This window comes from Pyrus communis, chromosome 1, assembly GCF_963583255.1.
Source record: "Pyrus communis chromosome 1, drPyrComm1.1, whole genome shotgun sequence".
NCBI lineage: Eukaryota > Viridiplantae > Streptophyta > Magnoliopsida > Rosales > Rosaceae > Pyrus > Pyrus communis.
Window position 1 is genome coordinate 20,469,944 of NC_084803.1, and position 15,445 is coordinate 20,485,388.

General features: G+C 38.5%; 1 pseudogene; it reads right to left on the minus strand.

Moving 5' to 3' along the window:
* Positions 1-1,776: 1,776 nt before the first annotated feature.
* LOC137729136 (scarecrow-like protein 32) lies at positions 1,777-12,969 on the minus strand (annotated as a pseudogene).
* Positions 12,970-15,445: the final 2,476 nt, after the last annotated feature.

Sequence of the window (15,445 nt, forward strand, 5' to 3'; positions counted from 1 at the left end):
CTAACTCTGGTCGTGGTGTGCCGACGAGGACGTCGGGCCCCTAAGGGGGGTGGATTGTGACATCCCACATCGCCCAGGGGAGTGATCCTTAAATGTATATTCTCATCTCTACCTAGCACGAGGCCTTTTGGGAGCTCACTGGCTTCGGATTTTGTAGGAACTCCGAAGTTAAGCGAGAAGGGGGCTAGAGCACTCTCATGATGGGTGACCCACTGGGAAGTTGCTCGTGAGTTCCCAAAAACAAAACCGTGAGGGAATGGTAAGCCCAAAGCGGACAATATCGTGCTACGGTGGTGGAGCGGGCCAGGGAAGTGATCCGCCACGGTCACGGGATGTGACAATTTGGTATCAGAGCCTAACCCTGGTCGTGGTGTGCCGACGAGGACGTCGGGCCCCTAAGGGGGGTGGATTGTGACATCCCACATCGCCCAGGGGAGTGATCCTTAAATGTATATTCTCATCTCTACCTAGCACGAGGCCTTTTGGGAGCTCACTGGCTTCGGATTTTGTAGGAACTCCGAAGTTAAGCGAGAAGGGGGCTAGAGCACTCTCATGATGGGTGACCCACTGGGAAGTTGCTCGTGAGTTCCCAAAAACAAAACTGTGAGGGAATGGTAAGCCCAAAGCGGACAATATCGTGCTACGGTGGTGGAGCGGGCCCGGGAAGTGATCTGCCCCGGGCCGGGATGTGACAGATAACCATTGGATCAGCTGACATTTAATCTCAGCCGTCCATTGTGTAGGCTATTACTCTTCTCTTCTCTCTCATTAACTCAGCTCATAAAATTATTTTGTTTAACTTTTCATAATTGAATGATTTTTAATGTTTGCTTTTTCTATACTTAGTTTATGCGGAAGAGAGTTCTGACGTGGAAAATCTTACTGAAAACATCTTCAACATAACTCTTGAAGGCAATAGATCAAGCCAAAGTTCCAATACAATTTCATGATGATCGATGTAAATTGAAGATTTTGTAAATGGAGGTGTAAACTTTTGAGAAAGACTTACAATCTTAAAAACAAAAACTCTTTATCCTTGCACATTTAATATTTGTAATAGATTAGTAGTGTATGTATTATTTTTTTTATTAGGCTTTTATTTTCGAGTGTAGATATGGTACTTGAACGAGAAATGTTTTAATGTTTTGAAGTAATATTTATGTGGCAATGTGTGGTATGTGCAAATTTTAAATTTTTTTTTTTTTTTCCTTAATGGGTCATAACGGGTCGGGTCACTTTACCCGTTGGGTAAAGTGACACGACCTGTTAAGGACCCGTTAAGATAACGGGTGTGACACGACACGACCCGTTAAGATAACAGGTGTTACACGAAAACGACACGAACACGATAGACACGACCCGTTTGCCAGGCCTAATGTTAGCACACATATCCCACAATTTGTACAATGACACATAATATATCACCCCGTGTACCGGTCACACTAAAAAAATCTCTCCCTTTAAATAAAGACTTTGCAAAAAAGAATGGGCAGATTAATATGTTAGGTTACTGCAGACCACAGAAGAATATGCACAAATGCATGGTTCAAAATTATTCCAAATATGACACAAACCTCACATTAATTAAAATTTAAGCTCTCACCTACTAGTAAAAATTAGTAAAACATGATCATTAACTAATTTATCAGCTAGCTACTATCAAATAACAAATTAAGAAAGAAGCACAAAAAAAAAAAAAAAAAAAAAAAAAAAAAAATTCCTATGTTAATTAACTTATTGTTAGATCATTTTCTTGAGAAATTTCAACTTGTGAATTTAAGCAGGCATCCAAGCTGTGGCAAACACAACTTTGTGTCCTTTCCATGTAAGCACAACATCTTCTTCTCTCTTCAATCCCCAACCAGTTGCATGTTCATCAAGCATGGCCTTCACTTCTGAAACCGCATCTTCCCTAAATAAAACGCTCCGAAAGTTGGCATTTCGCATTCGCTGCACCCACCTGCATTTTGGCTCCAGCCTCTCCACCCTCTGAAAGCCCTCGTACGCTAGCACATTCTCAATCTTCCTATTAGGAAATATATCTTGTATTTCATCATCAGAATAATATTACACACTTGAGTATTTATACAAGGCACAAAATTTAGTGAGTAAGCTAACTAATCATAACAGCTGTCAAAACTAACTACTATACTATCCTCAAGTTACACCTCTAGAGAATACAATTACATTTTTACCCTTAATATCCCCCTCAAACTAAACTGAGGGACCTGAAGTGCTAGTTTAGAATGAAGAAACAAGAATCTTGGTTTTAACAATGCCTTAGGACAAATATCAGCAATTTGATCTTGAGTGCAAACAAATTAAACAGTGACATGTTTAGCCAAAGCTTTCTCCTAAATGTAATGATAATCAATTTCAACATGCTTGGTCAGCATGAAAAATTGGATTTTTGGCAAGTGAAATGGTTGAAACATTGTCACACCAAAGTTGAGGAGAATAAGGCAGTTTGAATCCAATATCAACAAGAAGTTTGCATATCCAGGTGATCTTAGTAGCTATATTGGCAAGAGAACGATACTCTGCTTCTGTAGAACGAGCCACAGTTGGTTGCTTTTTAGCACTCCAACTAATGATATAACTGCCCAAAAAAAATATAAAATCTTCCAGTAGATCTTCTATCAATGGAACAACCTACCCAATCAACATCTGAAAAGGCTTGAAGATAGAGAGGAGATGAAGATTTAGAAAACCACATACCAGGTTCAATAGATCATTTTAAATATCGAAGAAGTCTTTTGACAGCTTGAAGATGAGAAAGTCGAGGAGCATGCATGAATTGGCAAACGAGATTAACTGCAAAGCTGATATCAGGTATGGTCCATGTAAGATACTAAAAAACACCAACCAATGACCTGTATTCAGTGGCATCTTCAAGTAAATCAAGTTTAGAAGTACTCAAAGGTGTATTGCAGGGTTTTGCTCCATCCATGTTAGCTTTTTGTAAGAGATCCAAGATGTACTTGGTCTAATTAATGAAAATGCCAGAGGAGTACCTATTTACTTCAATCCCAAGAAACTAATGAAGTGGTCCAAGATCTTTAATGGGAAACACGCTGCTTCGTTGAGAGATAACTTTGTGACATTCACTAGATGATGGTCCAGTAGCCAGGATATCATCCACATACACCAATACAAACACAAGATGTAGAGATCGTTTGACATAAAGAGAGTGATCATTCTGAGATCCAATGAACCCAAGAGAGTGAAGAGCACCTTATAACTTATCATACCAAGCCCGTGGGGCTTGTTTTAATCCATATAAGGATTTATGAAGCTTGCAAACATAATGTGGATGACTGGAGACCTCAAAACCAGGAGGTTGCTGAATGAACATTGACTCTCAAAGTGTGCCATGTAAAAAGGCATTGCTCACATCCAGTTGATTCAAAAACCAGTTGAACTAAGAGGTAGCAGTAAGAAGCAATCTGATAGTAATAGGCTTAGCTACTGGACTAAACATTTCAGAATAATCCAGTCCCTCTTGTTGGTGAAAACCTTTTGCTACCAACCTAGTTTTATACCTTTCAACATATCCATCTGGTTTCCTCTTGATTTTGAAAACCCATTTGCAACCTACCAAGTTCTGAGATGGAGATGAAGGAACCAAAAACCATGTGCCTATGCTACACAAGGCATTGTACTCTTTTTGCATTGCTTGGCTCCAATGAGGATACTTTGAAGCTTGCAAATAGGTAGTAGGTGTAAAATCTTGAGAAAGATGAGAGTGAAAGGGATGTTTAGTGGCAGCATATGCTTTTGGTTTAAAAATCCCTAATTTTGATCATGTTTGCATTGGATGAATATTAGAAGCTAAGGGAATAGGAAGAGATGAGTCAGAATCACTAGGTGGGAGGTTAGAGGATGCAAAGATAGAAACAGATGTAGATGGCAATGAAGGTTGAGAAGCTTCAAAAATATTTAATTGAAGTGGAAATTGAAGGTTGAGAGGGTGAGGAAGTAATAGAGGTAAATATGAGTTCAGATGGTATAAGTAGTGAAGATTGTATGAGTGGTTGAGGTGGTGGGGAAGAGGTATTTGAATATAGGAAAAGTGACTGATTAAATGAAAAACTGGAGGATTCATCAAACAATACATGCCTTGAAATATACATCCTCTTTGTGACTGGATCAAGACACTTATAACCCCTGTGATACAAACTGTACCCCAAGAACACACATAACTTGCTTTTTGGTTCTAGTTTGGAGGAAGTATAAGGTTGCAGCCATGGAAAACAAGTGCAACCAAACACTCTGAGAGTACTATAATCTGGAGATTTCTTGAATAAAAATTCCCAAGGTGAAGAATTGGTACCAGTAGGAAACCTGTTTATCAAATAGATTGCAGTAGCAAAGGCCTCAACCCAATAAACATAAGGAACTTGGATGCAGTAACAGAGTCCTAGCAGTTTCAACTACGTGTCTGTGCTTTCTCTCAGCATAGGCATTCTGCTCTGGAGTGTAAGGACAACTTAATTTATGTTAAATACCACGATTAACCAAAAATTTGGAGAAAGAAGAACTTAAAAATTCTCCACTAGAGTCAGACTGCAAAGTAATGATTTTAGTACCTAGAAAGTTCTCAACAAGAGAGTTAAATTGCACAAAGATTTGAAAGACATTAGATTTATACTTCAAAGGAAAAAACCAGCTATATTTTGTGTAATCATCGACAAAAATGACATAATATCGATATCCATGACTAGAAGTAACAGATGCTGGCCCCTATACATCTGTGTAAATGAGTTCAAGAGGCTTTCTAGTATTACAAGAAGCTAAAACAAAAGGAAGCATTGAACATTTTCCTAATGCACAATTGGAGCAAAAAGGCTTATTTGTACTATGTAAAATAGAAATACAAGACTGTGTAGACAACTTATTAAGAACTTTAGTAGATGGATAACCCAATATTTGGTGCCAAATGGTGCTTGAAGCCTTAGCAGCTGCTACAAAAGCTTTAATACCAGCAGGTGAAGTAGATCGAGAAACATGAAAAGGATATAAACTATCTTGATTAGGTCCTTTAAAAAGCATCATTCTGGAGGAAAAATACTTCACAGCGAAGTGAAAAGGATAAAGATGCATAGAACACCAATTCTCAAGCAAAAATTGATTTGCAGATAGAAGATTTTGTTTCAAATCAGGGACATGTAACGCATTGTTCGGTTTAAAAGTACAAGTGAATGTAGGTAAAAGCGAAAAGCCAGAATGAAGAATGGGCAAACCTTTACCATCACCAATAAAGACTTGGCCTAGACCAGTGTAAGCTTTTGGACTTTGAAGATGAGCATATATGAGTTGGTCATATGGGAACTGGCACCAGAGTCAACAAGCCATGTTGGTGTAGAGGATGCTGTATTAGCAACCATAGCTAACTGCGAGGATTTACCATTGTAACTTGAATTCATCCTCTGAGGATATTCATATGCTTCATGATTAAATTGTTGACAGATTTGACAGATGATCTTCTTGCCAGAGTTGTTGTAATTTCCAGAACTGTTGGAATTGTTATGACCTCCATGGTTGTAATTTGGCCTTGAATTATTGTAACGAAAGTTGCCACGATTACCACGATTGTAACTTCGAGAATTGGAGGAGCCACGACCCTGATTGTTATGACTAAATGTAGGCTGAGTAGAGAAGGCTTGAGATAGTGAGAGATGCGGGGTAGAAAGAATACCAATAGAAGAATGATATGCCTGAAAAGGTATGGCAGTAGTGGTTTTCTTGCGATTTGCAAGTTGAATCTCCTTGATAAGAAGCAGACCATGTGATAGGAGCATATTTATGCTACTTAGTTATGTTATTTCCTTACATTTAATGAGCTAATTACTACTTATTATAGTGTTTTGAGCTATTTTCGTTTGTTTGTAGGTCCTAATGACAAACTTGACAAGAAAAGGCAATTTTGAGCCTTTTAGAGCAGTTTTGGGCTTATTTTGGATAGCTTGTATATGAAGCAACATGGATGGACGAATTTGGAGTCAAAAGAGGTTAGAAACATGCTACAAATCAGAAAAGGAAAATTCATGACAAGGAAGATAAGGAAAGTGCAAGAAAAGAGGAAACATTATCCAAAACCTTATCCAACCTTATATTATCCAAACCTTATCCTATCTTATCCTAACCTAATCTTGTTCCACCTTAATCCTAGCTGCAAGTGGACATAAAAACCTAATTTCTAGAAGCCCTATCTGACCCTAAAAGGGTGCCACACCTTCCCCCCTTTTTAGGCCTTTTAGAACACCCAAAATCAGCCATAAAACATTTAGTTTCTAGAAGGCCCAATTTTGGACGAAAATTCTTAAACCTATTTCTGATTGGATTCTGATTTTATTTGGCCCTTTTTCTCTTGGATTTGGATTGTATAAGTCCATATCTAAGATTGATTGGGCTAGGATTTAATTCCCCAACCCTTGCCGCAACCTAGGGGCCCTAAACACTTATATTGGCTAGGTTTAACCCTAAATTTGATTGCTAGGGTTTTGCCATGCTATATATATATATATATATATATATATATATATATATATATATATATAAAACTTAAAGTTGCCGCACCCTTGGAGACACCCTAGGCATCCATCCATTCTTCAATTCATTCATCCATTCACATCAGCCACCATTCATTCAGAAAACACACTTTGTGCCACAAGTCCTAGGGAGGAGAAGGAGTGTCGTGGCTTCCATAGGAGAAAGACCATCTTGTGCCGCAAGAAATCTACATCGATTGGAGACTTTCAGAGTTCTTTCTTCCCTTGTTTCGTTTCCATGTTTATTTTAATTTTCTTTTCAATTGTTATGAACATGTGTAACTAAGTTTTTCTTAGTTAGGGGTGAATTCGAAACCATGGGCATATGTTTTCTATGAATTGATTTCCTCCAGATTTTGTTTCTTGAATTGTGGATGTGATTTACTAAATTGATTTATTGAGAACTTGTTCTTGTGTGTTGATTAAGGATGCATACTTAGTTTTCATACATGAATTTGATGCTTGGATATAAGGAAATTTCACCTAATCGTTATGACCTTATATTCACAAGTAGTGGAAATCACTAGTCATGATTGTATTAAGTAAATTCTAGGCAAGAGTATCTTGCAATTCATAGTTACGAATGCCTAGTCAATGCTTAGGGTTTTCAAAAAGCTTAATGATCTTTGAGTTTATCTCTATTATGCAGTTCATGTAGGGAATTTGATAAGAATAATTTGATTGTCAATGCGTATTCCATCCAATTCAATGAAACTAGGAAAATCTGAAAGTTAATTTGTGCTTTTCACAATTAATTTGGGGCATTGTCATTCATGGTTTAAAAGGAATAAAATCTGGAAATCAATTTATGTTACATGTGTGCATGTGTGGAGAAGAACCCCCTAACTAGCCTTTTTCCCATTCAATTCACCTAGTTTAGTGCCTAATCTGTTTAGTTTACAATCTGTCCATTTTAATTAATTTCGTCCAAATCAATTCCCCATTCTATTAAGTGTGTTAGATTAGTTAGAAAAGTGTTTGAATATGTCCAAATTAGGGTTTTGAGTCTAAGTTAGTTAAATTTCGTCCAAATCACCCTTTAGAGTCTAGTTTGAGTCTATTTGAGTGTTTTGGGCTGTTTTGAGTCTTTTAAAGTTGTTTTGAGTCATATAGGTCTAGGTAAGTGTTTTAAAGTTTAATTTTTTGTTTTTAAGTCATATTGAGCAACAGATAATTCACCTTTAGTTAGATTGCGAAGCCATGAACGAAGTTCATGAATATGAGACTGAGAAGCTTCTACAAGACGCGATTCCAATTTTGCCCAAAGTTCACAAGCAAATATAACGCCAACAGTGTACTGAATTAGGGATTTAGAAAATGTATAATTGATCCAAATAAGAATATTTTGATCATTCTCAAACCACGCTACATAGTCTGGATTCAAGATCGTAGTATGATTACCAGAGGAATCACGAAGAAATTGAGGCGGTGCTGGCACAGATCTATCAATCATAATAGTAAGATTGTACCTGCGGAAGATTGGAGCAAAGAGTGCACTCTAGGTGAGATAATTGGTGGTAGTGAGCTTGATCGGTACCATGGAGCCAATGTTTTGGATGGTGATAGAGGTAACTGTCGAAGCATTTTGGGAATTTGAGGAGTTAGGGTTTGGAATCGCATCAGGAGATGGATGAATTTGTGAATCAGAGTTGGATAACGGCGTTAAATCGGAAGTCACCATAGCTAAAGCTTGAAGAATTAGGGTTTGCAGTCGGTGTTGAAGATTGAAGAGAAGACGATCAAATCAGAGAAGAAGCGGGAAAGTGGATCAAAGGTCGTGAGACATAGAAGGCGGGTGATACCATATTAGAAAATACATCTTGTATTTCATCATCAGAATAATATTACACACTTGAGTATTTATACAAGGCACAAAACTTAGTGAGTAAGCTAACTAATCATAACATCAATCAAAACTAACTATTATACTATCCTCAAGTTACACATCTAGAGGATACAGTTTCATTTTTACCCTTAATACTTCCAACACACATCCGCCTCATACCATTGCCTCTGCTTGCTTCCCCGTGGCAAAAATGTGTCCACGGTGTCATAAGGTATCCACAGGTAATTGAAGGCCGACCTCAACCTACACACTATATTATTTGATGTCAAATTTATTGGAGAGTTAACATTTGTAATTAGCTTAGTTACCTATTTGGGTCCTTGTAATCAGGATGTAATTAGGATAGATATTATTTGGTGTTTCTTTCCTTGTAAATCAATCTTGTACAATATATATTTCCCTCCTTGGTGAGAAGAATAATATCAAAAAATTAAGCCCCAAAGATAAGCCTAATTAGCATGGTATCAGAGCAGAGATCCTAGGATTTTTGCTTTGCTCGTTCCCTCAAGCAAACTCAACCCTCCCATGGAGAACCTACCACCACTCCACAGTGAAAACAACCTCATTCTAACCGATCATACCCTTATACTAAACACTACAACCCTAAACACTACTACCCTAACCGACCCTACCATGAATCCTCTTCCTGTTTCGAGTTCTTCCAACATGCCTCTGGAGTCCTCAGGTAACTGTGGTTATGCTTTTAATATGAATAATGGTGATACTCAGTCCCGTTAGATCATTGACTCCGATGCCATAGACCATATGACCTATGACCTCATTGATTTAGCTTTTGATACTGTTCCACTTCGACAAAATATTACTAATGCTAATGGTGTCACCTCACCGGTAACTGACGCTGGCATTGTACGCCTCATGCCTACACTCTCTTTGCCGCATACACTACTTGTACCTTCACTCAAGCATAAATTGATGTCTCTTGGCCAAGCTACTGATCAATTGAACTATTATGTACTATTGTATCCGAAGTTTTGTCATATTCAGGATATTCTCACGAAGGAGATAATTGGTTGTGGTACTAAGAGGGGGGGATCTTTGTTTTATGGACAATGTCAGTACAGGACGGGTCAATCTCGCCCCAAGAGCCGTTGATCACAAGCGGTGTCATATATAGTTATGGCATCACCGTTTAGGTCATCCATTTTTCAGTTATTTGCAGCATATATTTCCGAATTTATTTGTTGGTTGTTCAATTTCAGACTTTAAATGTGACACTTACGTACTTGCTAAGAGTCACTATGTTTCTTATCCGTTGAATTCTAATAAAATTGTTATTCCTTTTGGTCTTGTTCATTTGGATGTTTGGGGACCATCTCTGATTACTACTTCATCTGGTATTAGGTGGTTTGTAACTTTCATAAATGATTGCACACAGATGACATGGTTATACCTTTTTAAGCATAAAAGTGATGTGTTTCTGGCGTTTAAGACATTCCACACCATGGTTCAAACACAGTATTCTACTTCAATCTAGATTTTGCGTTCTGATAATGGTGATGAATATGTTAATAATGATTTTACACATTATTTAACTAATCATGGAATCCTCCACGAGACTACTTGTCCTCAAACTCCTCAACAAAATGGGGTGGCTGAGCGTAATAATCGCAATCTATTAGAAAAGGCTCGATCCCTATTGATTGGGGCGAATATTCCCTGTTCCTCTTGGGATGTTACTCTTCAGCCTGCCATTTACCTTATCAACCGCATGCCATCTAAAGTATTGAACTTTCTTACACCTTTGCAAGTTCTTGCTACATTCGTGCCTCTTCCGTCCATTTTAGTGCTCCCACCACGAGTTTTTGGATGTGTTGCCTTTGTTCATCTACATAAAAATCAACGGACAAAACTTGACCCATATGTTATCCGTTGCATTTTTATGGGGTATGGACTACATCAGAAAGGGTATCGTTGCTACCACCCTCCTTCATGTCAGATGTATACTACCATGGATGTTACTTTTTTTGAGTCTGAGATGTATTACTCTTCGGCTTCTTTCAACCCTTCACTTCAGGGGAAACACTGCATGACGAGCAGGTTTGGATCATGGCTGCTAGCACTGATCTTCCGCTGCCACTATTAGCCAAGTCTGCGATGGCTACAGTGGTAGCCCAGCCAACAAAAGCAACATCGCCGCCCACAGAACCAGCAGCAGGCACGGCCCTACCGTCCTTACCCATGGCACCAATGCTGCCACTTGCCGATCTTGAAACTTCTACTAATACTACTCCCCCCTCGTCTCACAATATAGTACCACCAGATAATCATACTCCTGAGGTAAGATCTACTATCCCTGTTGGTGTATCCGATGTTCCAAATTATCAATTACCTTTCAGGCACAACCAGGAAAAGCCACCCAATCGATATTCACCGAAAACAACGAAAGGCTTTAAATATCCCATTACCAACTATGTGTTATCACATAAATTATCAGAACCCAGCAAAGCTTTTGTACAACAAATATCCAATCATAGCACACCAAGTTCATTGAAAGAGGCCCTATCTAATGATCGATAGACCAAGGCAATGGAGGAAGAAATGGATGCACTTCAGAAAAATTAAACATGGGATTTAGTTCTGCTACCCCGAGGAAAAAAAAGAGTGGGATGTCGATGGGTGTATACCATCGAGTACAAAGTTGATGGGTCGATTGAACGATACAAAGCATGATTGGTGGCGAAGGGATATACTCAAACGAATGGTATTGATTATACAGAACATTTGCTCCGGTAGCAAAGATTAATACGGTAAGAGTGTTACTTTCGTTGGTGGCTAACTTGGATTGACCATTACAACAATTTGATGTGAAAAATGCTTTCTTACGTGGTAATCTTAAACAAGAAGTGTATATGGATATTCCACTTGGTTATGCATCGGTTTCACAACCCAGAATGGTGTGTAAGTTGAATAAGGCATTGTATGGATTGAAACAATCACCTCGGGCATGGTTTGGTAGGTTTTGGACGGCTATGAGGAAGAATGGGTTCAGGCAGAGCAATTCCGATCATATACTTTTCTTGAAACGTCGAATGGGTAAATTGACGACACTTATTATTTATGTGGATGATATGATTGTTACGGGTGATGACAAAGAAGAAATCTCAAGGCTCAAAGATTACCTAGCAACCAAATTCAAGATGAAAGATCTTGGTGGTTTGAAATATTTCTTGGGGATAGAAGTAGCTCGATCTAAATAGGGTATTTTTCTGTCTCAAAGAAAATATGTTCTAGACTTATTACCTGAAACCGGAAAGCTTGATTGTAAATCAGCTAACACCCCCATAGTCCAAAATGACCATATTGCCATGCACCCTGATCAAGCTCCCACCAACAGAGATCGTTATCAAAGGTTAGTTGGGAGGTTAATTTATTTATCTCACACCAGGCCTGATATTGCATACGCAGTAAGTGTTGTTAGTCAATTTATGCATTCTCCGAGTGACGCATATATGGATGCGGTTGAACGCATCCTACGATACTTGAAGTCCTCACCGAGTAGAGGCATCATGTTTTCCAAGAATGATCATTACCGAATAGAAGGTTACATCAATGTAGATTGGGCAGGGAATATTACTAATCGACGGTCCACATTTGGATACTTTACATTTGTGGGGGGAATTTTAGTGACTTGGCGGAGTAAAAAATAGAAAGTGGTTGCTTTATCAAGTGTAGAGGCGGAATACAAGGGTATGGCAAAAGGAGTATGTGAATTATTATGGCTTCGGAGGTTACTCGCAGAACTTGGGTGTCCTTCAATGTCGGCTTCGAATTTGTTTTGTGATAATAAAGCAGCCATTGATATCTCACACAATCCAATCCAGCATGATCGCACGAAATATGTAGAAGTTGACAGACACTTCATTAAGGAGATGTTGGATGGGAATATTATTCAATTATCGTTCGTAAAGCCAGAGGATCAATTAGCGGACATCTTAACTAAAGTTGTTGCAAGTCAAGCATTTTACAACTCTCTCATCAAATTAGGCATGAACGACATTTATGCACCAACTTGAGGGGGAGTGTTGGAGAGTTGACCTTTGTAATTAGGATGTAATTAGGATAGATATTATTTGGTGTTTCTTTCCTTATAAATCAATCTTGTACAATATATATTTCCCTTCTTGGTGAGAAGAATAATATCAGAAAATTAAGCCCCACAGATAAGCCCTAATTAGCAAGATCTACATCCTTGTCCACCAAAACCACAATCGTCGGGTCCAAACCCCGAAGCTCTTTCAGAAACACTGTCCTTAGCAACGAACTCGAAGAGGATGAAGTTGCATCAAAAGCCTAAGAGCTAGTAGAACCACTACTGCTAGGATTCCGATTGATTGCCGGAAGTGTCAATGCCTCTTCAAAAATGTAGTGAAGCATCATGTGGCAATTCACTACAAACGCCTCATCATTCTCCCCATACACTAAATTTTGTATGCGGAGTTGTTGGATTAGGTTGGCAAACCCATCAATGTAACTTGACGGGATAACCCTAAACTCTAAAATGATGTTTCTTGACTTTGCGGAATTAACCAACTTGGAACCCAATTCCTTGTATGAGAGTGCAGAAGTTATTAATTAGCTTCCTTAAATCTTATGATAGTATTGTAGCTGTGATTGAAAATACTAGGGATTTGGAGACAGTTGATGTGCAAGATGTAGTTGCGACTTTAAAAGGGTATGAACAGAGAATTGAGAGGCATTCTGAAAATAGTACTGAGAAAGCTTTTGCTAGTTTAAGTATAGCCCACAAGAAAAACAATTATAATGCTAATCAAAACTTCAAACCCACAAAGAATTGGAAGACAAAGGGTAAGAAGTGGGATAACAGACCTGTGCACCAGCAAGGGAAATTTGTTGGATCTTCTGATGGAGCCAAGAACCCTTGCAAACATTATGACAAATTACATTTTGGAGAGTGTTGGCTCAAAGGGAAACCAAGATGTCATAACTGTGATAAGCCAGGGCATTTTGCCAATGATTGTAGGTCCAAGAAAGCTACTCAACATGCAAACTATGTCGGTCAAGTGGAGAACAATCCAACCATGTTCTACGTTTGTATGGCAGCTGTTGTGAAGCAAGGTGAAGATATTTGGTATGTTGACAGTGGCTGTAGTAACCATATGACAAGAAGAAAATATTTATTGGTGAATATAAATAGAAGTGTCACTGCCAATGTTGAGATGGGCACATGACAATTTGTTGATGTGGTTGGAAAGGGTGAGTTACTGGTTGAAACTAAGCAAGGCAAAAGGTACAAAAGGGAGATAATGTTGGTACCTAGTTTGAAAGAGAATTTGTTGAGTATGGGACAAATGATGGAGCATGGGTATTACCTTGTATTTGGGGGAATTGAAGTCAGCATCTATGATGATTTCACATGCTTTAACCTTGTTGTCAAGATCCCTATGAAAGGAAATCGAAGTTTTCCCTTGAAATTGCAACCAGGAATCCAAATTGCCATGAGAGCCAGTGTTGAGCAAGCTGTTGAGATATGGCATAGAAGACTCGGGCATTTAAACATGAATGCTCTAATGAAGCTACAAGCACATGAAATGGTAACTGGACTACCTGAGCTAAAAGAGAATACCACAGTATGTGAGGAATGTGCACTTGGAAAGCATTCAAGAGATGCTTTTCCTAAAGAAACAAAATGGAGAGCTACCTTACCACTGGAATTGATTCACACTGACATATGTGGACCAATGCAAACATCTACCAAATCTAGAAACAAGTATTTTCTCACCTTCACAGATGATTGTACTAGAATGGGATAGGTATATTTTCTGATAAACAAATCTGAAGCATTTAGTGTGTTCAAGAAGTTCAAAGCAATTGTTGAACTACAAAGTGGGTACAAACTGAAAAAATTAAGAAGTGACAGGGGATGAGAGTACACTTCGCTTGAATTTTCTCAGTTTTGTGAAGATCTTGGTGTGGAAAGACAGCTCACAGTGGCCTATTCTCCTCAACAGAATGGTGTTGCAAAGAGGAGAAATAGGACCACTGTAGAAATGGCTAAATGTATGTTGTTAGAGAAAGGTATTCCATTTGAGTTTTGGACAGAAGCAGTTAACACTGCAGTCTATATTCTCAATAGATGTTCTACCAGGGCCTTGAATAAGAAGACTCATTTTGAAGCTAACAGTGGAAGGAAGCCTGGAGTGAAACACTTAAGAGTGTTTGGATCTTTATGTTATGCACAAGTTCCATCACAGATGAGACAAAAGCTGGATGCAACAAGTGTCAAATGCATTTTTCTTAGTTATGGAACCTGTGAGAAGGGCTACAAGTTGTTCAATCCTAAAACTAATAAGATTATTATCTCCAGAGATGTAATATTTGATGAGAACTCTTGCTGGGATTAGAAATCATGTACTAAGAAGAATTTGCCCATTTCAATCTCAAATGAAGTATATGAAGATGAATGAAGTGATGTTGAAATTACAGAGAATGATGAAGAATTGGAATGCACAGAACCATTACAGGAGCAACAAGATCAAGTTATTGTTTCTCGTCCAAGTCAAGTGGAACAAGTGAGTCACATTGGACCACAAGAGTATGATCACACACCTCTCAGGTTCAGGAGCTTGAAGGAAGTGTATGAGAGATGCAATTTCTGTGTAATAAAACCTGAGTGTTTTGAAGAGGCATCATGGGATGAAGGTTGGAGAAAACCTATGTCCACAGAGATTGAAATGATAGAGAAGAATGGCACATGAGAGTTAGTCAATAGGTCATTTGATAAACCAGTAATTAGTGTCAAATGGGTCTATAAAACAAAGCTTAATCTGGATGGCTCAGTACAGAAGAACAAGGCAAGATTAGTGGCAAAGGGCTACTCTCAGAAGCCTGGAATTGATTTCAATGAGACATTTGCACCTGTGGCAAGGCTTGATACCATTAGAACCTTAATTGCATTGGTAGCTCAAAAGGAATGGAAATTGTTCCAATTGGATGTCAAATCTGCATTTTTAAATAGTACACTGCATAAGGAAGTATATGTTGATCAACCACAGGGATTTGAAGTCAA